This window comes from Crotalus tigris, unplaced genomic scaffold (genome assembly GCF_016545835.1).
Source record: "Crotalus tigris isolate CLP2741 ecotype Arizona unplaced genomic scaffold, ASM1654583v1 scf7180000018914.237226, whole genome shotgun sequence".
Lineage (NCBI taxonomy): Eukaryota > Metazoa > Chordata > Lepidosauria > Squamata > Viperidae > Crotalus > Crotalus tigris.
In genome coordinates, this window is record NW_024097269.1 from 77297 (window position 1) to 102330 (window position 25034).

At 45.6% G+C, this 25034-nt stretch overlaps 1 protein-coding gene across 1 annotated transcript in view; it reads right to left on the bottom strand.

Annotated features, from left to right (window-relative positions):
- The window catches only part of LOC120314356 (histone-lysine N-methyltransferase EZH2-like), a gene marked incomplete at its 3' end in the record, with an annotated part of 71086 nt that extends 46464 nt beyond the window's left edge, over positions 1–24622 (bottom strand). Inside the window, exon 1 of the mRNA XM_039357368.1 lies at positions 24465–24622. The remainder of the gene's footprint in view (positions 1–24464) is intronic.
- Positions 24623–25034: the final 412 nt, after the last annotated feature.

A 25034-nucleotide genomic window follows, 5' to 3' on the forward strand; every position in this document is an offset into this window, starting at 1 on the left:
GCCTCTGTCAGGTCTATTGAGGATAGTAGATCGTCTTCCCTGACGCTGGCTAGGATGGATTTCAAGGAGTGCATCTTGAACCTCCTGTATTTTATGTAATAATTCAGGCCCTTCAGGTCCAATATTGCTCTCCATCCTCCTGATGACTTCGGGATAACGAAGAGGATGGAATAAAATCCTCTTCCTTCCTCTCCCTTTGGTACCCTCTCTATGGCTTGAATTGACAGGAGGTGAGCTATGGCCAAAGTTAACAAACTTGCCTTGTGTACCTTTCTGGAGATGGGACATCTGATGAACCGGTTTGGTGGGGGAGAACAAAAGTCTAAGGTCAGACCATGTCTGATCGTCTCCAAGACCCAGGCGTCGGTAGTGGTCTGCTCCCAGACTTCGATGAAATTTCCTAACCGACCCCCGATGGGAGTGTCCCGTTTGGCGTCACTTGGTGCGCTTAAAGGATCTGCCTCCCGATCCCCTATATGGACGTCTGGACTGGAACTGGCCTCTGGCTCCTGTGCTTTGGCGATCCTGGGGTCGATCCTGTCTCGGGTAGAAGGATCGCGAGCCTCTGGGCCAGTCCCAGGATTGCCCTGACCGAAAGGGCTGCCTCCATTCCCAGGGGCTCCCTGGACGGGATCCCTGTCTCCGGAAGTCTTGGCTGCTTCTCCTATCAAACTTCTTTGATGGGTGCACTAAGATCTTCCTCTTGTCTCTGCCTTCACTGACATGCGGGTCCAGAATGGACCCAAATAGGGATGCCCCGCTGTATTTGGACGTCGAGAGACGCCACTTGGACCTCAGGTCTGTCTTCCAATTTTTGAGCCGCAGTAGTCTACGTGAGGCCACTGTGGCCGCAATGGATCTTGCCGCGTACTTTGTTGCATACAGCGAAGCGTCAGCCATGAACTGAGAGGCCGCGAGGAGCTTGGCCAATGTCTGGTGTACTCTGACCTGATTTGGAGGCACCGTGCTTTGCAGTTCCCTCAACCACATGATGCAGGCCCTCGCGAAGAATGATAATGAAGTGGCTGCTTTGGCCGCCCAGGCTGCAGCCATGTGGGAACGACGGAGGGAGTGTTCAAATTTCTTTTCTTCAGGTTTCAAGGCCTCCGCCATGTCCCCTGGAATTGCGGAGGTAGAAAATAATGAGATCAAGGGGTTATCTACCGTGGGGACCTCTAACATGTTCGAGAAGGAGGGAGAGAGGTTGAAAAGCTTTCTTTCCACGCTATTGGGTACCGGTGGGCTTGCAAGTGAGGACCATTGTTCCTCTACCGTGGTCATGAAGACCTCCGGACATGGAATGTACTTATCCTGTGGAACCTTTTTGGCAAATAGAGGATTGGCCTCCTTGCTTGTAGAGGGCTTCTCTTCCTGTACTGATGTGAGGCTGACCGTGGAGACTGCCTTTATCAGGAGTGATTTTAGGAGTGCTGGGTTAAAGAGGCCAGAGCTTGCCGCCTGCTCAGGTGCGGTCTCCTCATCCTCCGAAAGGGGCATGTCTGACATATCGAGGTCTAATGAGTCACCCTCTCCTATTTGAGAGGAAGTCTCAGAAATGTTGGTAGGGGGCAGCCTAGTTCGTCCCTTATGGGGTGTATGAAAAGCCACTTGCCCCTTAGAAGCCATGAACTGGGAAAAGGCATCCTGCATGAATGCCTGAAATTGTGCCGACCATATGTTCTCCTGCGCTTTGTCGCTGGAGTGGCGCACTGGAGTGTGGTCGGGTGAAGAGGCTGGTGAGGAGGGATTGGAGGAATCTAACTGTTCAGTTTCCCCAGGAGGAGACCAAGTTTTGAGAACCTCCTGGGCAGTAGGTTCCGAGCTGGGCGCCACCACTGGGACAGGGGAAACCACGCTTGTCCCATTGGAATTGGTTCTCTGCGCCCTGCTAATTTGTCGTTCTAAAGCCAAATGTCTCCTCAAAGCCTCTCGCTCAGCCGTTTTAGATTGTCCCTTCTGAGTAAAGTGCTTTGTTTTAGCCTTCTTCTTCCCCCCCACCTCTGGTTCAGAAGATCTGCGTTTTTGTTGCTGCTGTGGGGGGGACAATTGAGGGACCTCAGTGACTGAATACGAGACATTGTCTGCCATTGCGCCAGGCACCCCAAGTAGGCAATGCCTGGAGTGGGGGAATAAGATACGCAGATCAGATGCAGATGCTTGGGGCTGTTGCCCTCTTCTGCTTATACAAACAATGGCCGGACAGACAGGATTCTTTGGACAGGAGATCCTGCAAGGCAGTGACTAAAGGTCACTATAGGAACAGTTAGAGAAATTATTCCTCCTCACCTCCTCACCTAATCTGAGGAAGTTCCAGTCCTGACACGACACAATATAACTGGTGACTTTATCTCCCCCAAGCTGTGACTGTAAAAACAGACCACGTTCAAATTGATGGCAGTTTGATCTGTTTTCCCCTCTTCCCTCTTTGTGATGCGAGTAGACTCCTCCGGATGGCGAAAAACCCCACCCACAATGGAACGGCGGGTTAATCCGCTCGTTCAAAATGGCGAATTAGAGGAGGTCACTCCCCCCAACCAAAGCCTATGGAGACCACGAGGCTCACAATGGCGGCTCTTAGTTGCCGGCTCTGAAATCTTCCTGTCCTCCCTGCGCGCCGGTAGGGGGGAAAAGGCAAGGAAGAAGGCGAACGCCAGTTAAAACAGCCCTTTCGGGCTTTAAAAAGGGGGGGGAGGGAAACTCTCCCCTGAAGTGGCGAATGGTGCCGCGGCTCCGCCGGCCGATCCGGCCGCAATTATCCGCGCCGATCAGCTGCCGCGCCGATCAGCTGTTTGGCGCCGAGCCCAGCCCCGGCTCTATCGTCGATCGGGCTGTGAGCCCCATGCCGTTCAGCTGATTAACCTGCTGGGGGTCGGTGAACGACCCGGTGAGCTCCCCGAACCCCTTGGCTAGCTGCCCTAGCCCCTGGGGATACGTTCAACGCTCCGACGATCCTCCGGTGGATGGAGATCCGGTAATAGCTCGGGTCCAAGTCAGCTGTTAAAATTTTCCTTATCTGCCAATTTATTCTAGAAATTTAGTCTGGGAAGAGGGAGATTTTGTCTTTTTTTATGAATCTCTCAAGAGCTGATTCTCGCACTGCTACCAGGCTTCGAGACTGAGTCAAAACTGGGGTCACGCCCAAAGGAAGGGGTGTGGCCAAAGTTTTTTACCCAGTCTGCCGGGCAGGAAGGCTGTCATAGAACCCATCCATTGGACTCTACAGCCATCCTGCTGGAGAAAGGGGAAGGTCGAGGCTCCCCTGATCTGTGCGGAATAATCCGATATCTCGCTCCCTTCAGATTGAGGTGGAAAACCATGATCTGAGATCACATACTCCCTGGGATGCATAGTTTCCGTGGGCGTAGGGGGGTTTGACGGTCCTTGGACCTGAATGGCCCTCCCTGAAGCCGCCATCGCCTGAACCACTGCCTGTGAGATCATGGCTTGGAGCTGGACAGTAAATAAAGGATGTTTGGGGCCCCGAAGACCCGCTGCCGTCGGCATGAAAGATGCTGACGGGATTGGGGGAGGGATGACTGCAGTAACCTCCCCTTCAGACCCACAAGACACTGAGGAAGGTCCTGGCTCAGCAGCTGGAATTGAATCTTGGACCTGTAATCTCAATTCTCGGTGAAAGAGGGACAGATGGTCCCGTTCATATCCCAGCAAAGAGCCCTCGTCCAGGGTCTGCTTGGGAGACCAAGCCTGTGTAAAAGGGGAAGGTCGAGGCTCCCCTGATGTGGATGCAAGGGGAGGGGAGGGGATAAGCTGCGTCTCTCCTGCCTGTCGCTGGGCTTTGGAGAATTGTCGCTCCAGTGCCCTATGTCTGCTATCTGCTTGCTTGTCATCGGCCTTAGAGGTCCGTTTGACCTTGGCCTTGGATTTTGCAGGTGTATCCTGACTGGATGGCTTGCGTTTTACATTTCCACTGGAGGTGGAAGTCTGTGAAACGGTGTTATCCGCCATATTGAAATAAACAATAGGAAAGAAACAACAGTGGTTCACCACGAGATCCCTGGATCGGGCCTGTACTGCAGTAGAAGAAAAGGCAGGTTTTCACCAAGAGATCCCTGGATCAGTCCTGTTCTGCAGGAGAAGAAAGGGCAGGTTTTCATCAGGAGATCCCTGGATCGGCCCTGGTCTGCAAGAGAAAGGAAGGCCATGGCCCACCTGATTAGTACAGGCCTGTACGAGGGTCTGTGATGTCCGGCCCACCATTAAGCATGGAGTAACTACGCGATATAAGCCGTGCTATGCTCAGGGGCTGTCCTCCCTGTTTAATTTTTCAGGCCCACTGTAATAGAGAGACAATTTGGCTGAAAAAGTATCAAATGTCAGTTAAAGATAAGTCTATATATGAATATAGATATATATCTTGTTTATTTTAATTCTGTTTTATTTTAATTAATTTTTAATTTTTTTTACCCTCGTGTCTCACTTAGTGACGGCTAGGACAGTAAGTGCCGACCACTATGCAGACAGTGGAAAACAGGCAAGACAAGCAGCAGTCCAATCTGTTGGCACTGGATATTTGAAATGTACTGATAAGTCACACAGTCTGGAATATTACCAGATAAAATGGAGTGAGAGACTCATGGTATTTTCCCTATGTCCACTAGGTAACCTAAGATGGCGCCTATTAAGCAGCTGAAGCACGAGGTAATGAAGACCTAAAAGAGTGTAATTAGAACTCCTATTCCCTCCCCCACATAGGGAGAATCACCAAATAAGTAAGTTGCTTTGTGACTGAGAAGGCTGTAATTAGGTCAAAGCAGTCAATTTAACGTGTGCGATCGGGCGGAGCCCAAAATGACGGCCGCGACGATCTAATGCAGTGATTCTCAACCTTTTTAATGCCGCAACCCCAACCGGTCGTAAGTCGAGGACTTTCCCTGCCCGGGAGCACCGTGGACGCATGGTGCCACCCCCTGCGTCGGCCGAGGCGTAGCTAGAAAGCAGCAGAGATGGCGCAGACTGACCACTGGCTGGGCCACCAGCTGGCCCAGCCCAAGGGAAGTAAGGCACCCACCGGGCCCCACATGCGCCAGCAACCCTCCCTGCGCCCGCCGGCCTCCCACCTCCCACTCTTGGCCCTCTTTTACTTACATTTTTAGTAGTTGCTCAGCAGGGAGGGGTGGAAACTTCCAGACAGCTCGCCTTCGCTGCAGACCACTTGCAGCACCGTTTGCAGAATGGGACTTTTGGCGGGCTCAGCAGGGCAGAGACAGCCTGGACTATTCCTATTGGCTTTTGAAAGCCAATAAAATAAAAGGGAGTAGCACAGCTAAGAAAAAGGGGAAAAAATGGCAGACTGCGTTGTTTGGCGACCCCTGTGAAATGGTCGTTCGACCCAAAATGGGGTCCCGACCCACAGGTTGAGAACCACTGATCTAATGAGAGAGAAAACAAGCTGAAAGAAAAGATCCTCTTCTGCAAGTAATCTGGTAATAAGTTCTTTTAGTCAACAGTTCACCTGTGGTTTAGGTAAATTACAGCTGACAATCAACAGTAACAAGGAAGCACTTGAGTAATGTGAGGATCAAGCCTTCTAGAGGCTCAAAATGGCGCCCGCAGGTTGTTTGAATTAGTAATGAACCCAGGAAGGTGAATTCAGAGTTTTCAGCCGAAAACTAGTAGTTTAAAGCTTCGCATTCACAGCGAAAATTCTGGGAGGGGGTGAGGGGTGGATTGTAATGAGGCAGTGATTGACGATCAGCTGTCTGCCTCTGAAAAACTCAAGGGAGAAGGAACTTGATTAAAGAGAGAAGAAATGGTGCAGCATTGAGCCCAGAGCTGAACCAATCCCCCCTCAAAGAAGGAAAAAAGGGGTAGAGAATCCACAAATGGCAATAACTACCTTTCTGAATCTAAATTGGGAGCCAAATTCTCACGTCTCTTCAGGACTAAGACCAAACGAAACTGGGGCATGCTCAGACCCTGCAGGGGCATGGCAACTTTGATTGTTTGGTTTGACTGAGCTAGAAGACTAAATCAACCCATTCATGGATTCTACATTCCTCTACATGCTGGAGAACAGCCAGTTCACAAGTAGTTCACTTAGTAATGTGTGTCTCACTTAGTGACGGCAAATAGGACCAGTAAGAACACATCCTGCTCTGGTCAATTCAACTGTGGGGGCAAGACCAACTGAATGATAATATAAGTTCACAAATAGTTCACTTAGTGATGTGGGTCTCACTTAGTGATGGCAAGACCAACTCAATGGTAACCACCAAACTTACATGTGTTTCACTTAGAGAGGGCAGGACCAACTCAATGGTAACAGCCAAACTTACATGTGTTTTGCATAGTGACGGCAACACCAACTCAATGGTAACAGTCAGGTCACGTGTGGCTCACTTGGTGACAGCAAGACCACTCAATGGTAACAGTCAAGTCACATGTAGTTCACTTAGTGACAGCAAAACCAACTCAATGGTAAGATCCAATGCACATGTAGTTCACTTAGTTGACGGTAAGACCAACTCAATGGTAACCGACAGTTCACGTGTAGTTCACTTAGTGACGGCAAGGCCAATTCAATGGTAACAGTCAGGTCGCATGTGCTTCAACAGCACACTTCACATTCGGAGTGGTCGTGAGACCCTGCTTCGAAGAAGGCGGCTTTGCCTATGCTGCCTCTGCTTGCAGGCCTGAACTCCCAGAGGCTGAATAGAAATTAGCATATAGATTGAACTGAACTAAAGCGACAGCTATGTTGAATCCGTACTAGATGCAATAATTAGTCCCCTTTTAGATGTAAATAGGCAATGATATTGGGCGACCGCTGCCGGTGAAAATGAAAGAAAGCATCTGCAAGAAAAAAAAACACACACACAGAATCGCTGCCTCCCCTGCAGCATCTCATGGCGCCCAAATGGCGACCGCTGCCAGTGAAAACGAAAGAAGGCATCTCCCAAAAAAATAACACAATCGCTGCCTTCCCTGCAGTGTGGCGAAAACAAAAGAAGTGACTCTAGCCGACGGACGGGGCAGTCAACAACGAACAATCCGAAATCGCTTGAGAACCTGCAACGACAGGCCTCCACACACTCCCAAACAATACGACAAAAGCAAGCGAACAAGGGAAATGATCTCGCCTCCATGAGGCATCCGCCGGTGCCCGCTAAACAGGCTGCCTACCAGGGTGAGTTGGAGGCTCCTATTTGGAGCCTCAATCCCTTAAACAGAGCGATTTAACGCTGCGCTATTAAGGCACAGCGACTGAAGAAAAATCCACCATAGATGAAAATAAGTAAAAGGGAACAGTACCTGATCTCTCTGTCTAAAGACTGAGCCAATCTTACCATGTCTCGTTATGGAGAAGACTAAGTCGAAAACTGGGGCTTCTGGGCCAGGGGAAGAGGCGTGGCAAAAGTTGATTGACTTAGTCTCTAGGCAGGAAGACAAAGGACAACCCATCTATGGTGGATTCTCCATCGGTCATGCTGGAGAACTGAAGCTTTTTGAATGAACAAAATGTTTTTAAGGAAAAAATCAAGTCCAGTTGTCTTTTGGAAAAGAATCTTTGGAACAGTCACAATGATTGCATGGTCCCACAGTCATAGGATCACCATTTGCGACCTTCATTACTGGTTTCCAAGAAACAAAATCAGTAAAAAAGCTGGCAGAAGATCATAAATGGCAGTCACATGATGCTGTGCTTACTGACTCAGAAAATTCATTTAATGCTAGCAACCAAAATTGCTGCAACTACCATTATAAGTTGCTATGGTCACATGACACTACATTTTATGACCATGTCACCTAAGGATAGAGTTCCCAATTATCATAAACAAGCAAATATTACCTTTATATTAAAAGTTGTGTTTCTAAACACAAAATGTTATTTTATAGGATTTCTAGGATATTTTCATTCCAGTCTGATGAAAAAACACTAAACACAGAATTCAATTTTTATTCATTTAATTAAGATGCCATCTACTCAGGAAATGATCTGAGATAAAGTTAGTCTGGAAAAATTATTTTTGATAATTCCATGCCAACTTCATAACATTACGACTTTATCTTACAAAGATCTTACCTTTTTAGATATGGTAAGAATTTAGACAGGAATAACTTTTTTTCAGTTTATTAGAATTGCTGTATTTTCTAAGTATAAGAATCGTGTTTGACTACATTCCACAGTAGTTTTCCTTCATCATTACATGGGTTATTTTCCCCTGATAATCCTGCAATTTCCATTTTCTTGACTAGACTTTCAGTATTGGTGATTATCAGGTCAAATATTGGTTCTTGGTTCTCCAAAGGAAAAAGTCAGCATCAAAGCAATCTAGGAATAACTGCAAGGGTCATACTTTTCAGAACTGAATTCCAAACATGTGTCACCACATACTTCATACCTCCAGATACCAGTAGAATTGTTATTACTCTTTTTTTTCTGGCTAATCGTTTACATCCAAAATATTTAACCACCCTGAAATGTAACTCAAGATCCCATTATTACATTTCCATTTTCTTCTATAGCACATAAGCACTTATTTGAAGATTTTCCTTCAGGATATCTATCTCTAATCCCACGGGATAGTTTAAAGCCCTTCTCATCACGCTCACCATAGTTAAGCCAGTTTTCTTTTAACAGATAAAAACATCTCATATCTGCAGTCTACGATCCAGAAAATTAAGGCCATGGTCCCCAAAATCAAGTATCATCACTAACATATCTACAGTCATTCATTTGTAATATAATTCTCTCTCTTCCAGTATTTTTCCATAAACTGGAAAGGTGGATGATAAACAATTCATAACTTTTCTTCCTAGATCTTCTTTACAGTATCTTTTGTCCATGTAATTAATAATTGCCAGAGGATTTGATAAAGAGTTGAAAAGGGGCATTGGTCTTACCTGAACGCCTTTTCTCAATACGGAGATGGAGAATCCACCAATAGTTTTCTGTCTGCCTGCTCTTGAGACCAAGTAGCCAAAACTTGACACGCCTCCTCTTGCTAGAGGCTCCATTCTTAATGAGGGCAAAGTGGCTGAAGGTAGACGAGGTGTTGGCTCTCAGTTCCTTAGTAACGGACCTTAGGGTGGGTGTGGATTCTCCATCTCCGTACTGAGAAAAGGCGTTCAGGTAAGACCAACGCCCCTTCTCCAGTACAGGAGATGGAGAATCCACCAATGGGACATACCAAAGCCTCACTGTCCCGATGGGTGGGAGACAGATAAGGCCGGAAGAGTGTCCTCTGAGACCACTTGCTGGAGGACCCTCCTACCAAAGGAGGCGTCCACCGAAGCAAAATGGTCGATCTTGTAGTGGCGTACAAACGGAGAAGGCGAGGACCATGTCGCAGCCCTACAAATCTCCTCGATGGACCCCTGGGTAGCCCATGCTGCCAAGGTTGCAGCACTTCAAGTGGAATGGGCAGTGAGATGACTTGGGGGTGGCAGAGACAAGACCTGGTACGCTTCTGCGATGCAGTTTCGGATCCACCTTCCAATGGTGCCGGCGGAAACTTTCTGCCCCAGAGTATCCGGTCGGAATGACACAAAGAGGGCCTCTGACTTGCGGAAAGGCTCCGTGTTTTATGTAGCGCCGCAATGCCCTGTGGACATCCAATTTATGCCACTGCCGCTCCCCGTCATGTGTTGGGTTTGGACAAAAGTTTGGGAGGATAACTTCTTGTGTCCTATGAAAAAGAAAATTCACCTTCGGGATGAAGGAGGGATCTAGTCTAAGGACCACCCTATCCCTGTGGAAAATGCAGAGGTCATTTCTGACCGACAGTGTGGCCAACTCAGAAATTTGTCTGGCCGATGTGATGGCAATCAGGAACGCCACCTTTAGTGACAGGTGTCGTAAAGAAACGGTTGTCAATGATTCAAAGGGCGACCGTATGAGAGCGCGAAGTACTCGCTGCAATTCCCAAGATGGGTACCTGTATACCACGGGGGGGTCTGGTGTTACCCTTGATAAAAAGCACAAATCCTGGGATGGTGAGCTAAAGGAACCGAATCCACACAGATGAGGAGTGGACAGAGCCGCCACTGGCCTGCGAATAGTTGCAGGGGCAAGGCCTCTGTCCAGTCCATCCAAAAGATAATCTACTATTTGAGGAATGGTCAGTTTGGAAATGTCAAACTGTCGCTTCCTACACCAAAGGCAAAAATTTTTCCAAGTGGAATCATATATGCGATTGGTCGCTGGACGGCATGCAGCTTGAATCATGGTAATGGCATGAGGGGAAAATAGTTCCTGCGTCATTATGAGGCGCTCAAGCACCAGAAGGTCAACTGTAACCATTGGGGTTCCAGGTGACAGATGGTTCTCTGGTGTAGAGACACTCGGTGAGGGGGAATTTTCCACGGGGGCGACTGAGACAGGTTCATCAGGTCGGCGAACCAGGGTCTCTATGGCCAGTATGGTGCCACAAAAATCACTTCCGCCCACTCATGGATCAATTTGCGGATGGCCGCTGGTATGAGCGGAAGTGGGGGAAAGGCGTAAAGTAGGCCTTGTGGCCACTGAATTCTTAATGTGTCCATCCCCTCCACCCCTGGATTGAAATAGCGGGAGTAAAATCTGGGGAGTTGGGCATTGTCCGACGATGTGAACAGGTCGAGAATCGGCTGCCCAAGCCTATGGGAGATGTTTAAGAACAGGTCCGGGTGTAGCCCCCACTCCGACGGGTCTACTGTGGCGCGGCTCAGGAAGTCTGCTTATTGGTTGTTGATCCCCGATATGTGTTCCGCCCTTAGTGACCCCAGGCTGGACTCTACCAAGGCGAACAGGAGTCGTGCCTCTGTCATGAGGGCCTTGGACCTGGTGCCCCCCTGGCGGTTGATGTGTGCCTTGGCTGCCACGTTGTCCATAAGGACTAGAACGTGATGGTCCTTGATTCTGTGTCTGAAATGTTCTAGGGCTAGATGGATAGCCCTGAGCTCTAGCCAGCTGATGTTGTTTCTCAGATCCATGGCAGACCATCGTCCCTGTGCAAAATGAGAGTGTAAATGGGCTCCCCAACCGTAAGACTGGCGTCTGTCGTGATGGTAACCCTGTCTGGTTCCTTGAAGGGTGACCCCTTGGTCACAGCCCGAGAACCACCAGCGGAGCGCCCTGCGGATGTGCGCCAGAATCCTGACTAGGTGATTGGATGCGCTGGTGTTCTGACGTTGGAATGGGAGAAGGAACTACTGCAGGTCCCGCAAATGAAGTCTGGCCCAGGGTACTATGGCTATGCAGGAGATCATCTTGCCTAATAATTGGGAGAGAGTTACCAGAGGAACTGTGTGTTGTCTGTATACCTGGCGAGCCAGTTCCCTGATGCTGACCACTCGCTCCTGGGAGAGATAGACCCTGCAGTTGGATGTGTCTATCGTGGCTCCCAGATGCAGTAGCCTGGACGAGGGAACTGTCTGGCTCTTCTGGAAATTTACTGAGAAGCCATGTTGCTGAAGGACACGAATGGCGGTCCTTATGTCCGCCTGAGCTGCTTGTAAGGATGTTGCTTGGATTAAAGTGTCGTCTAGGTAGCATTGGACATGTACTGGGATTTTTCTGAGTTTGGCAGCTATTACTGCCAGTATTTTGGTAAATACCCTAGGTGCTGAGGAAAGGCCGAAAGGGAGAGCCCTGTACTGGAAGTGCTTGCCTCCGTAACAAAAGAGTAAGAACCGACTGTGAGCTGGGTGAATGGGAATGTGAAGGTAGGCTTCCGTGAGATCTATCGATGCCAGGAATTCGCCCTGATGCCTCCCAGGATGGACTGAAGGGATTGCATCTTGAATTTTTTGTATGTTATGTAACAGTTGAGATTTTTGAGGTCCAGGATTGCCCTCCATCCTCCTGAGGTCTTAGGAACCACAAAGAGGATGTAGTAAAATCCCCTGCCTCTGTATTCTGCTGGAACCGATTCTATGGCCTGAATATCCAACAGGTGTTGGATGGCCTCCTGCATAAGCCTGCGTTTGATGAGGTCCCTGGAGACTGGGCAGATGGTGAGTCGGTCTGGAGGTGTGACTAGGAACTCCTGGGACAACCCGGATTGGATGGTCTGCAGTACCCAGTTATCCGTGGAGGTTAGTTCCCACTGGTGAAAAAAGTGGGCTAGCCTTCCCCCAATGGGTAGGTCGGGGTAGGAGTCATTTGGCCTTTCAGTAGGGACGACCTGTTCCACGAAATGGCCATTTTGCCTGGTTTGGTTGCCTGGGCCAGGAGCCTGGTCTGTCATAGGGGCGGTCGTACGGCCTGTCCTGTCTGGGGGTGTATGGCTTGGAGGTCTGATTGAGAGACGTGGTTGTCGTTTGCCGAAAGGGCTGCCTTCAAAAATAAGGCGCGGGGCGTTTGTCAGACCTTTTGTTTAAGTGGGCCATGACCCTACGCTTGTCCTTGTTCTCAACGAGATAAGGGCCAGGGCCTCCCCAAACAAGTTGCTGCCTAAATAAGGGGCGGTTGCTAGGCGCCATTTAACTTTGGCGTCGGCCTGCCAGTGTTTTAGCCACAGCATCCTCCTGGCGATTATATTGGATACTATGGATCTGGATGAAAAAATGGCCGATTGGAGTGTTGCATCTATAACATATTCGTGGCTGCCACCATCTTGGCCAGGTCCTGGTGAGTCCACATGTTCTCAGTAGGAATCCTGGCTTGCAGTTGTTGCAACCACAGGAGGGTAATCCAGACAAAAAAGGAGGCCGAGGTGGCCGTCTTTATGGGTCATGCCGCTGACTGATGGCTTTTGCGGAAGGTTTGCTCCCACCTTTTGTCATCAGCCTTGAGAGCCTCCAATAGGTCCCCAGCCATGGCTGTCTGGGAGACCAAAGGAGTCCAGGCTTCGTCCACCTTGGGAATCTCTAGAGCCTCGTTGAGATCTGTGGATGTACTGTACAATCTTTTGTCCGTACCACTCACTGAAGGGAAAGAAGGAGAATCCCATTGTTTCTTGATCTGCTTCAAGAAAATGGGGAGACAAGGCATGTGGTGTTCAGTTGTCATCTTCTCAAAGAATATAGGCCTGGGCGTGGTGCCTGGTGCCGCCTGCGGTTGAGGGAACTGGTCTGCCCCTATGTTCACAGTGGACATGGCCTTGCGGAGTATTGTGAGGAATAGGTTGGGATTAAATAGACCTCCTGAGGAGGATGGTTCAGGGGGGAGTTCCTCATCCTCTCACATGTTAATTTCCGGTTGCTCCCCCTGTTGTGGCGAGGAGTAACCGCTCATGGAGGACTGGGCTGGAGAGTTGGGCTCCTGAATAACCAGGAGCTCCACGGGGAGTTCAAAAGATGGCATAGTCGAGGTGGAGGCCCCCTGATCATGTTGGATGGAGCACTGTGTTAGAGCGCGGTCCACCACCTTGGTTAATAAGGCCTCCAGACGTCCGTCTGAGATGTCCCCTATGTCATGACCTCTGAGTACAGTGGTAGTGGGTGACAAAAGGGGCTCAGCATTAGTGTCCGCAGCAGTGGCTGTTTGTTGGGCCGATGCGGGGGGCGAGCCCAGTGGTGGCGGTGTTCCCGGAATCGACCAAACGCCCTGAGTTGATGTCAATGGACCCAATGGTAATTCCATCTCGGTGGCCAACATTTGATCCAAATCCAATTGGGCCTGCCTCTGCGCTATGGAGAACTCCTTCTCCAGGGCCTGATGCCTACGGCTGGCTTGCTTTTCCGCCAACTTGGAGGGCTTCTTAAGCGAATGCTTTGTTTTTGCTTTGCACTTGCCTGCCCCCTTCTGCCGCCTTCTGGCCAGAAGGAGCATTGCAGCCTTAATTGGGAGGTGAAGAGGTCATGCTCACGGACTGAGGCAACGAGGATCCCTCCATCCCGTTTGAGCAATCCCAGGAAAATACTGAGAAGAAGCTCTGGCAGGCAAGTAGTTGACGGAAGCGAGATTGGAACAAGTACCAAGACTGCTCCCCTGATCACCCGACCAATAAAAAATTCTCTCTGGGCTATGGTCACGGTAATTGAGGCAAGTACCGAAGGCACATTTGGAACCACTCTCTGGGCTCCTCCCGGAGGCCTTAGGTGACCAGGCAGTGTGCACCAGTAAAAGAAAAAATAATCAGGGCAACCTCGAAGAGGTTTGGAGGCCTGAACTGATCAACAAAAAGCACCAAATGGCAGCTACCAAGACTGAAAGAAGATACAGGCTTCCCCCCGTTTTGTATTTAATTTGTTGTTATGATTTATAATTGATCAAATATGCTATATCCTGCCCATAGGCCTTCCTGAGCCTTCCTGGGCCACCACGTGGCTCCAAATTGGTCACGCCTACAGCGAAATAGGCCTCATTAGGCCTAAAAGGCCTCCCGTGACCTCGTTAGGCCTAGAAGGCCTCATGTGGGATTCGGGTATCCACTGCTGTAGGAGCGCTCACTATGGTCAATCTGCATGATCCTGGGGTCAGCTATCTTCTGGAGCCTACCCCCCAGCTGCCGAATTACAAGGAAAAAATTTTTAAAAGTCTTCCGTTGATTGCTGCAGCTTGGAAAATGGTGGCCGCAGCCCGTTTCCTTCTGAAAATGGGCTCCGCAGCCTTCTGGCAATTTCTAGTGTCTGGGGGGGGTCGTGGGAGCAGCACTAGTTGTGCGCTCCGATTTCGCTGCTTTAAGGTTTAAATTGGGCGAAAATAAGCCTTTGTTGCCTGAAACAGCAACTAAAATGGCGCTTGCGGTTGCCCTGGGCTGCTGGAGCAAGCTCTGACGATCCGGATTCAAATTTTGAATCCGAGTCTGGAGTTTGCTATTTTCCCCCAAACTGGGGAGAAAACTGGGAGGCTGGGGAGAAAGGCACAGCAAGTAGTCTCTGCTGATGCCTTCTCCCCCCCACCCACCCAGAGCCCTGGGAATGGGATGGGAAGCTGGAGGAAATCCCCCCCCACAACCCACCTCTTAATTAATCTGAGATCAGAGATGATCTCAGAGCCTGTGGGTAATTTGTTAGGGAAGGTTAAAATTTTTTTTTTTAAAAGGGATAGCCAATAATTTAGGGAGAATTCACCAATGGGTTGCTTTGTCTAACCTGAAATAGCTGAGAGCCACACCAAAATGAGTCTTCAAGAGCTGAGACCAAGTTAAGAATGGAGCCTCTAGCAAGAAGGAGCATGTCAAGTTTTGGCTACTTGGTCTCAAGAGCAGGCAGACAGAGAAAACCATTGGTGGATTCTCTATCTCCTATACTGGAGAATAGTTTTGTTGCTCACTTGGCCCCTGCTTTTGCTTCAAAATGGGTGAAATCCAGGGCTTTTTTTGTCATAGAACGCCCAGAACGGAGTTCCGGCACCTTTTTTGGATGGAACCTTGTAGGGTAGGCAAGGTGGGTTGTATGACATGTGTGAGTTCCGACACCTTTTTTATTTTTTTTATTTTTTACAAAAAAATCACTGGTAAAATCATTCTATATTTATTCTGATTCCTCATAATAATCTCTCTGCCTTCTTTAGGAAGCTGTATCTCCGATACCCTTCAATGATACACTGTCTTTGTTGCCTACACTACACTATAGTTTATGTTAAAAGTTCAAATCTTATCTCATCTGCAAAGATCCTTCAGGCATTTCTAAGTTTTTATAAGGTCTTGTCATTTGCTTCTTATACATTGGACCTGCCTCTTTGATTCTTACTTATGTAGAGGTGTTTCCTCTTAACTATGGCAATTGCTTCTTTATCTAATAAATTTCTACTCTTTAGTATAATTATTTGCTTCTCACATCTTTTGACTTTTTTTCAAATATCACTACAAACTTTCAAATATGTGCCTGGTTGTTTGCAAAAACCCAAAATATGCCACATGCATATTTTGTCTTCACTATTGTTTAAAGCATCGTTTCAAGTTAATTAAGTTGAGCACTGCTGATGAGACCTCCATTAAAGCTCAAAGAGAAGGCAATCTTTTCTTACTGGATCTGACATCTGACAATCTGACTTAGAAGATCTATAATTTTTTAGACAACTTACTGAAGCATCAATTCATTGATCAAACATTGCTTGAAAATGATTGCTAGGAATAGAGACATTACATGACCATATAATATGCATAACTTTATGTTATGAAAGGATTAACGTGCTTTATGTGCTTTTCAAATCTATTTGTAAAGCAAGCACATAGACCAGTGGTGGTGAACCTATGGCACGCGTGCCAGAGGCGGCACTCAGAGCCCTCTCTATGGGCATGCACGCCATGCGCCAGAGATGGCAACTGCCCCTCTTCAACCAGCCGCGTACTAACTCGCCAAAGTCCCACATGGCCGGATGCATCCCAGCATGGCTGGCTTCCCTCCCCCCCACCCCATCCCTCCTGGCCTCACATGCTCTCCTTTTCACGGGTACAACCCACTGCATCACCTCCTCAGCTGTCGGCCGTCCGTCCAGCTCAGAGGCGGCTTCTCTGAACTGCTGGAGGCAGGCTGTGGAGCCCCAGAGTGTACTGGTCGAGGGGCTGGCAGGCTGTGGCTGCTGATGGACACTGCTGGCTCTGTGTGCGGGGGCCAATGGTGTCAGGCAGCAGCGGCCCCTGCCTCGCTTCGCCCTGCAAAAATGGCACCCTGCCCTGCCTCGCCTCGTCTTGCCACGCCTCACCCTGCAGGATGAGCCTCCTGTCCACTGCCCCACCTGCCAGAGATTCCCTGGATCTCCCCCAACCCTGCCCGGCCCCCACAGGTGTCCCTCCCCACGAGCAACAGAGGTGACCATGCCCACCTTGGCCACACGCACACAGTCTGTCATGACTACCACAGCCAAGCCCACCCAGTGGGCCATGCCCACCTGGCACCCGGCAATAAATAAGTGGGTTTTGGGTTGCAGTTTGGCCACTCGGTCTCTAAAAGGTTCACCATCACTGACATAGACTAATTTCTTGTAATTTTTTTAAGAGTTCTTTTTTTTTCAGTACAAATTATTGACATGTTGATGAAATCACTGTCCCTATATTCAGTTACATATGTATGATAAATCCTTAATTTTGTTCTTTCAGGGCAATTAGTGTTAGCTCAGAAACACAGATATTAATAAGCAAAGACCAAAAAACCAAAAAGGGAATATGCCTACATTTAATTTAGACCAATACTATTTACTATATTCCTCCATAACTTTCTAACTTGCAAATCATCTTTGCTTCCATTTCTTCCATACAATTTGTATATTCTTTTGTACTTTACTGTATAAATTTATACTTTCATACACAGTAATAAAACTCCAGATAACATTGATGCACACTTTCTGACATGTATCTTAATTTTTTTCCATTATTAAACCTATCCTTCACTTCCAAAATCCAACTCCAAAATACCAGGACACTTTCATTTAAATTTATGATGTTCTTACCTTTCTCTTAGTTTTATACACTCACAATCTATCCTCTATTCTTCTTTCATTTAATTAAGTTATTCTATTTTGCCTTTATTCTCTTGTATTCCCTGGCTGTTTTCTTCATGATAGGCAATTAGATTGCCAATCTTAAGTCATATCCTTTTCATATGTAATGTTTATTGGGTAAGATTTCGGTGAGCTTAACTTAGTTGTCCAGTTTACCAGAAGCATAACTCATTTTTACCCAAGTCTCCTCCTTCTAGTTTAAGCAAGCTTGATTCTCTAATTAAGCAACTTTCTAGAAAGTCAGCATATTATTATTCATACCTCATTACCTAAAAGATACAGGCAGGCATGTTTGTCAGGAATTTTCAGTTTTTTCATGCCATAGAACTTGGTAATTAAAAAGAAAGTCTCAGAACCTCATCAGCTGGCACAGTTTAGTGACAGAAACTTGGCAATAAAAAACTTGGTATATTTTATGCTAATTTATATATTAAAATGATCAGAACTGCATAAAAATGCATGCATCAGTTACTCCATTTATTCTAAGTATACAAATATACAAATTTAACTATTTTGATGTACAAAAATTAAAACTCGAATTTCACAATTGCTCGGGAAATCAATAAATGTTCTGGCCAAATAAATCAATATTTAATGACTGTTTTTCTTCAAAAAATGATTATAGATAGCCGTGGCTGCATTCCAGAGAATTTTTGTTAACTTAATTTCTCTAAAATCTTATCAAAATCATTTTTTTTTTGCATTATGATAATGTGATCTGCTTTGGTCGTTTACTTCTTAATTGCTCCCTCCTTTTGCAATATCTGTGGTATTCACTCTAGTGAACCGAGCCCAGTGGTGGCAAACCTATGGCACATGTGCCAGAGGCGGCACTCGGAGCCCTCTCTGTGGACATGTGCACCATCACCCCAGCCTCGCCCCCCCGTGGCCCCCCCACTAGCAGCCGCCCTGGAGGAGAGTCACCCCCGGGCGCAGCCCACACGGAGCAGCGGAGCCAAGGACATAGCCAGGCAGCAGGGAAAAGACTCTGCCCTTGCGCCCCATAGCGTGCAGATGATGCTGCAGGGTGTGGGCCGAGGGCTACCTGGGCAATCTGCTGTGGCGGGCCATGGAGCAGTGCATGGCCCTGCGGGCAGGGCAGGGGCAGAACAGGCAGGGCAGGAGGCAGAGTGGGGGCAGGTTTGGGGCACTCGGTCTCTAAAAGGTTCGCCATCACTGACCTAGCCATATCACTCCAATGGCTGGATACTGAATTTAGGCAGATAATAAGTTGTTTTTAAAATCCATATGTTCTATTTTATCAATGACAATATTTGTCACTCAGGACTTTAATACTTTCCTCTATTTCCTTTAATACTTTCTTCTATTTCCATTGCTCTGATAGATGAAAGCAAACATATATTTAAAAAGAACTATAGTAGATTTAAAAACCAAAACTATTTAACTTGTTTTATTTCAATCTATTGCAGTGTTCCTAGACTTTGATGAATTACAACTTCAGCAACTTTAGGCAGAATGACCAGTACAAAAGGATTCTGGTAATACAGTTCAGCAATCTTTAGAGATTGATGGTTCTCTGCTTGGGTTTTGGTATTTCATTTTTTGACAAAGTATCTTTTATGCTTGTCAAATGTAATTGTAATGTAGTGAGATGAAGTTAAAAAAAATCCACAAGTTTGAAAATTCCTGGTGTATGTATCATGCATTACTGATATTCAAAATTCTTAAGGTAGTACAGTGAGGGAAAAAATTATTTGATCCCCTGCTGATTTTGTACGTTTGCCCACTGACAAAGAAATGATCAGTCTATAATTGTAATGGTAGGTTTATTTCAACAGTGAAAGACAGAATAACAACAAAAAATCCAGAAAAACACATTTCAAAAAAGTTATAAATTGATTTGCATTTTAATGAGTGAAATAAGTATTTGATTCCCTATTGATCAGCAAGATTTCTGGTTCCCAGGTGTCTTTTATATAGGTAACGAGCTGAGATTAGGAGCAATCTCTTAAAGGGAGTGCTCCTAATCTCATCTTGTTATCGGTATAAAAGACACCTGTCCACAGAAACAATCAATCAGATTCCAAACTCTCCACCATGGCCAAGACCAAAAAGTCTTGCAAGGATGTCAGCGACAAGAATGTACACCTACACAAGGCTACAATGGGCTACAACAAGGGTACCCAACCCCTAGTCCATGGACCAGTACCAGGCTGTGGCATGCCAGCAAACAGTCTGCACAAACAAGCAAAGCTCCATCTGAGGGATGCAGGTAGCACACAAAACCATGCCCCTTCAGTTCACAGAAAAACCTCTCTCCACGGAATCGGTTCCTGGTGCCCAAAAAGTTGGGGACCTGTGGGCTACAAAACTATCACCAAGCAGCTTGGTGAGGTGACAATAGTTGGTGTGATTATACCCAAGTGGAAGAAACACAAAATAACTGTCAATCTCTCTCAGTCTGGAGCTACATGCACAATCTCACCTCGTGGAGTTTCAATGATCATGAAAACAGTGAGGAATCAGCCCAGAACTACACTGGAGGATCTTGTCAATGATCTCAAGACAGCTGGGACAATAGTCACCAAGAAAACAATTGGTAACACACTACGCCATGAATGACTGAAACACTGCAGCACCTGCAAGGTCCCGCTACTCAAGAAAGCACATGTACACGCCCATCTGAAGTTTGCCAGTGAACAACTGAATGATTCAGAGAACTGGGTGAAAGTGTTGTAGTCAGATGAGACCAAAATCAAGCTCTTTGGCATCAACTCAACTTGCTATGTTTGGAAAAGGAGGAATGCTGCTTATCATCCCAAGAATACCATTCTCACCGTCAAATATGGAGGTGGAAACATTATGCTTTGGGAGTGTTTTCTGCCAAGGGGACAGGACAACTTCACTGCATTAAAGGGACAATGGACAGGGCCATGTACCGTCAAATCTTGGGTGAGAACCTCCTTCCCTCAGCCAGGGCATTGAAAATGGGTCGTAGATGGGTATTCCAGCATGAGAATGACTCAAGAGAACAAAGGAGTGGCTCAAGAAGAAGCACATTAAGATCCTGGAGTGGCCTAGCCAGTCTCCAGACCTTAATCCCATAGAAAATCTGTGGAGGAAGCTGAAGGTTCAAGCTGCCAAACATCAGCCTGGGAGAAAATCGGCAAAGAGGAGAGGGACAAAATCCCTCCTGAGATATGTGCAAACCTGGTGGCCAACTACAAAAAACGTCTGACTTCTGTGATTGGCAACAAGTGTTTTGCCATCAAGTACTAAGTCATGTTTTGCAAAGGGATCAAATACTTATTTCACTCATTAAAATACGAATCAATTTATAACTTTTTTGAAATGTGTCTTTCTGGATTTTTTTGTCGTTATTCTGTATCTCACTGTTAAAATAAACCTACCATTAAAATTATAGACTTTGTCAGTGGGCAAACATACAAAATCAGCAGGGGATCAAATATTTTTCCCTCACTGTATCTTATTTAATTCTGATTATATTGTATCAATAAATACTGACAACTCACATATGTCTGTACAAAAACAGTAACAGTGGACCAATACGTATGTTTAAAACAAATATTATTTATTTGATTATAGCCATCCCACTCCAAACAACAGTACTTATTGATGCTAATGTGACGGGATACTACAGTAAAGAGCTGGTATTTTATTATAAAGTACTGTTTACATTTTCAAATAATTTGTATATGAAATACATATAGGCCAGTAAGTCTGTCATTAATTTCCTCATTGTAACGAATAATACAAGGCAATAAACAGTCGTTTCAAAAAGAAAGTACACCCCTTTTGAGTTTATGGTTTTATGTACTGGGACATAATAAAAATCATTTGTTCCTTAGCAGTTCTTAAAAGTAGGTAAATACAACCTCAGATGAACATAATGCATGACATATTGCACTATGTCATCATTTATTTTACAAAAAGAAAGCCAAAATAAAGAAGCCAAGTATGTAAAACTAAATACATTTTATGATTCAATAGCTTGTATAAACACCTTTAGCAGCAATAACTTGAAGTAATTGTTTTCTGTATGACTTTATCAGTCTTTCACATTGCTGTGGAGGAATTTTGACCCACTCTTCTTTATAACATTCTTCACTTCATTGAGGTTTGTGGGTATTTGTTTATGCACAGCTCTCTTGAGGTACTGCCACAGCATTTCAATCAGGTTGAGGCCTGGACTTTGACTGCGCCATTGTAACACCTTGATTTTTTTCTTTTTCAGCCATTCTGTTATAGATTTGCTGGTGTGCTTGGGATCATTGTTCTGTTGCAAGATCCAATGTCAGCCAAGCTCTAGCTGTCAGACAGATGACCTCACACTTGACTCTAGAATACTTTAATATACAGAGGAGTTCATGGTTTTCAATGACTGCAAGGTTTTCAGGTCTTCTGGCTGCAAAACAAGCCCAAATCATCACTCCTCCACCACTGTGCTTGACAGATGGTATATTTGTGCTAAGTTGTGTTTGGTTTTGGTCAAACATGGCACTGTGCATTATCGCCAATTATCTCCACTTTGGTGTCCTCTGTCCAAATGACAGCATTCCAGAAGTTTTGTGATTTGTTCACATGCAACTTTGCAAACCTAAGTGATATTGCCATGTTCTTTTAGAGAGAAGTCTTTCTCCTAGCAATCCTTCCAAATAAACCATACTTGTTCAGTCTTTTTCTAATTGTACTGTCATGAAGCTTAACATTTAATTGAGGTCTCTAGTCTGCGATGTAACTCTTGGATTTTTTTTCAATCTGAGTCTTGCACAGTCTGACCTTATGGTGAATTTGCTGGGATATCCACTCTTGGGAAGGTTGGCAATTGTCTTGAATGTTCTCCATTTGTGAATCACTGTAGAATAATGGACTTTAAATTGTTTGGAAATGTCCTTATAACCTTTTCCAGATTGATGGGCACCAACAATTCCTTTTCTAAGTTCATTGCTAATGTCTTTACTCTTTGGCATTGTGTTAATACACAACTCAAAGCTGGAGACCAGCAAACTCCTAAAATTTTGGCTTTTATAGAAGTAGTTACACTTGCTGATGATCAATTGATCAAGGGCACTTCATTAGCAACACCAGGCTGCTACATAGCCTTTCCATACTTATGGAAGCAAAAAGCGTGTATGATTACTTCAAGTTATTGCTACTAAAGGTTTTTCTACAAGCTGTTGAATCATAAGGTGTATTTAGTTTTATACATTAGTTGATTTTTACTATGTCCGAAGTAAAACCATAGAATTCAGAGGGTGTATTTTCTTTTTCACATAACTGTAGACAAGGCTTTTTCAATATAATTATTGCAGAAGGCATTTACCTAAACAATAATGATTTTAGTCAGGTAAACATAACTTTTAAAGTTCTTGCTCATTTTATTCATAATCATTTGATAATTTAAAATTTTAATCCTATTACAGCCACAAAATACTGCAAAGAAAAATAACAATTTTCTTTCTTAAAGCAAACCTTTGTAGGTTATATGCTGTAGTGAGCTATATAGCAGTTATCAATTTCATATAGTAAGCAGAGCTGCTGGTGATCATATAAATCAACTGGAAGTTTTTAGATCAATTTCAAAAAAATCTGCTAATTAAGTGAACAGTTCAAAAGAAACAATCTTATAAATATGCAAATATTTACAAAAACTTTAAGTGGCACTTAAATGAGATTCTGTTACAGTACAGTACAGAATGTTACTTCCAACACAGTACATACTGAGACATAGCCAGGGAGTATATGAAATAAAAAATACTTCCATTGATAAAATATTCTTAGCAAAAATCCATTATGAGCCAAAATTGTTCAGGGTAATCAATGTTTGCCATATTGTAATCTGCTTACAAAATCTGGGTATTTTAATATTAGCAGTTTAAATATTATTTAAATCATAAATGAACTGAAGGTATTTTATTGGTTTTTTTTACCAATACCATCCCAGGATAGAGTTACTCATTCCTATTCAGAAGTCAATCTCTTCCACTCAAACATTTATTTCCAAATAGATATATACAGAATCACAGCTGGTATTTTTACATTTTGGAAATTATAATACTAAAACTTTTTCACTGGGAACTCATATTCCATTCCATTCCATACCCAGCTTATACAGAATAACATAAGATTCAGAAGACTTAAAGCTCTTCTCTCTAGAACCTCCATTTGGAAGTAATTTTCCTTTGTTAGCATTAAGTGAGAATTCTAGTGTTTCAATTACATTATTTTGAATTCCCAGTAATTTACAAAGAGATCTCCCTTTCAAATAATTACTGTAGCCCAAAATAGAATGCTGTGAAGAGTATTGTTGGACTTGAATAGAGAAGGACAGGAATACATTCTATCTCTAAAAATATAATCAGCTTTGCCCCTTCCTTCTGCAGATTAGCTTCTGACTCTTCATTCATCTACCTATTTAATCACATTATTTTGTCTACAGATCTCAAAATACTTAGGTGATTCAGAAAGCACCAGTGTGAACAAAGTATACTTTTCATTCAGCACTTGTTCTCATCACATCCCAAGAGTTTGCACTTCTTTAGTGTTCTTATAAAAAGCTAGTGCCTTAATTTTCATGAAGAAAATTGGCCCTGTGACAGGAAATTCAAATTCATCCTCTCACGATTCTTTAAATTCTCTTAAAATAACTGTCATACTGGATGCCACTGCCTAAATAATCACGTACTATGTTTAGTTATGTGCTAGGTGCTGAACGAAGAAGTAAAATGACAATTTCGTCAATTCTGAGCAATATCTGCTTCCCCGAAAACCACCTTTCCTTTCTCATAAATTCATTTCCACCCTATTATCTAATTTCCCATACGCCCTCTCAGTCGCCGCCGCCCCCCCATTTATCCTAAATTCTCCGCAGACTTGGTGTATCCTCGCAGCCTCGCTTACCCTAGTAGTATCCCTTTCTTAATTCAAGCCCTACTGAATTTAACTAGAGGAGGGGCTTTCAGAGACACCTCTCCCAGGCTGCCCTTCGTAGGAAGCCCGGCCCTGTCGCCCTATAGACAACCCCCACCTTAACTTGCGTGAGTCCCATCCCCCGCCCCCAAGCACGACAAAGAGCCCCTGAGCGGGTGTGTCTTTCCCTTCGTCTACCCGTCGCCCGTTTACTCGTTAGCCCACTCCCTGGTAGTAGCACCTACTGCCGCCGGTGGCTTCCCGCCCACCGCGCTGCCTTTCACTTTCTGTCCGAGGGTCGGGTTCACTTCACTGATCTTCCTCGTCTTCTTGTCCCCAGCTTCGGACAACAGAGCGCCAAACCCCGCGGCGGCCCAATGGCCATCGCTCTCATTGGAGAAAACCTGCCGTCGTCAGGATTGGATATCTTTCCTTTCCCCGCCCAGCAGGGCCAGGCAGCTACCAATCGGCGGCAGAAGGAGGCAGTATCAGCAGCAATGGAGGGGTGGAGAATTCGCTTCTTCCCCCCCCACACACACGTGCGGGGCGGGAAAGGGAAAGAGGGAAGTTCTTTGTTCTCGCGCTGGCTGGCTAGAAAGGCTGGGAAGCTTTCTCCTTTTTCTCATTTCAAAAACTTAATACCCCCTCTTTACCGCCAAATTCTGTCCCCGTATAACTCTGCGGGAATAGGTGGCTGAAGCGTGAAAAATCTTCCTTCTGAGCTGCGATCGGAGAAAAAAAATTCAAGCCCCGTCTAAACAGAAGGATAAGTGTCTTAGCGGAGCATTCAGTTCTTTAAGACAGGCTACCG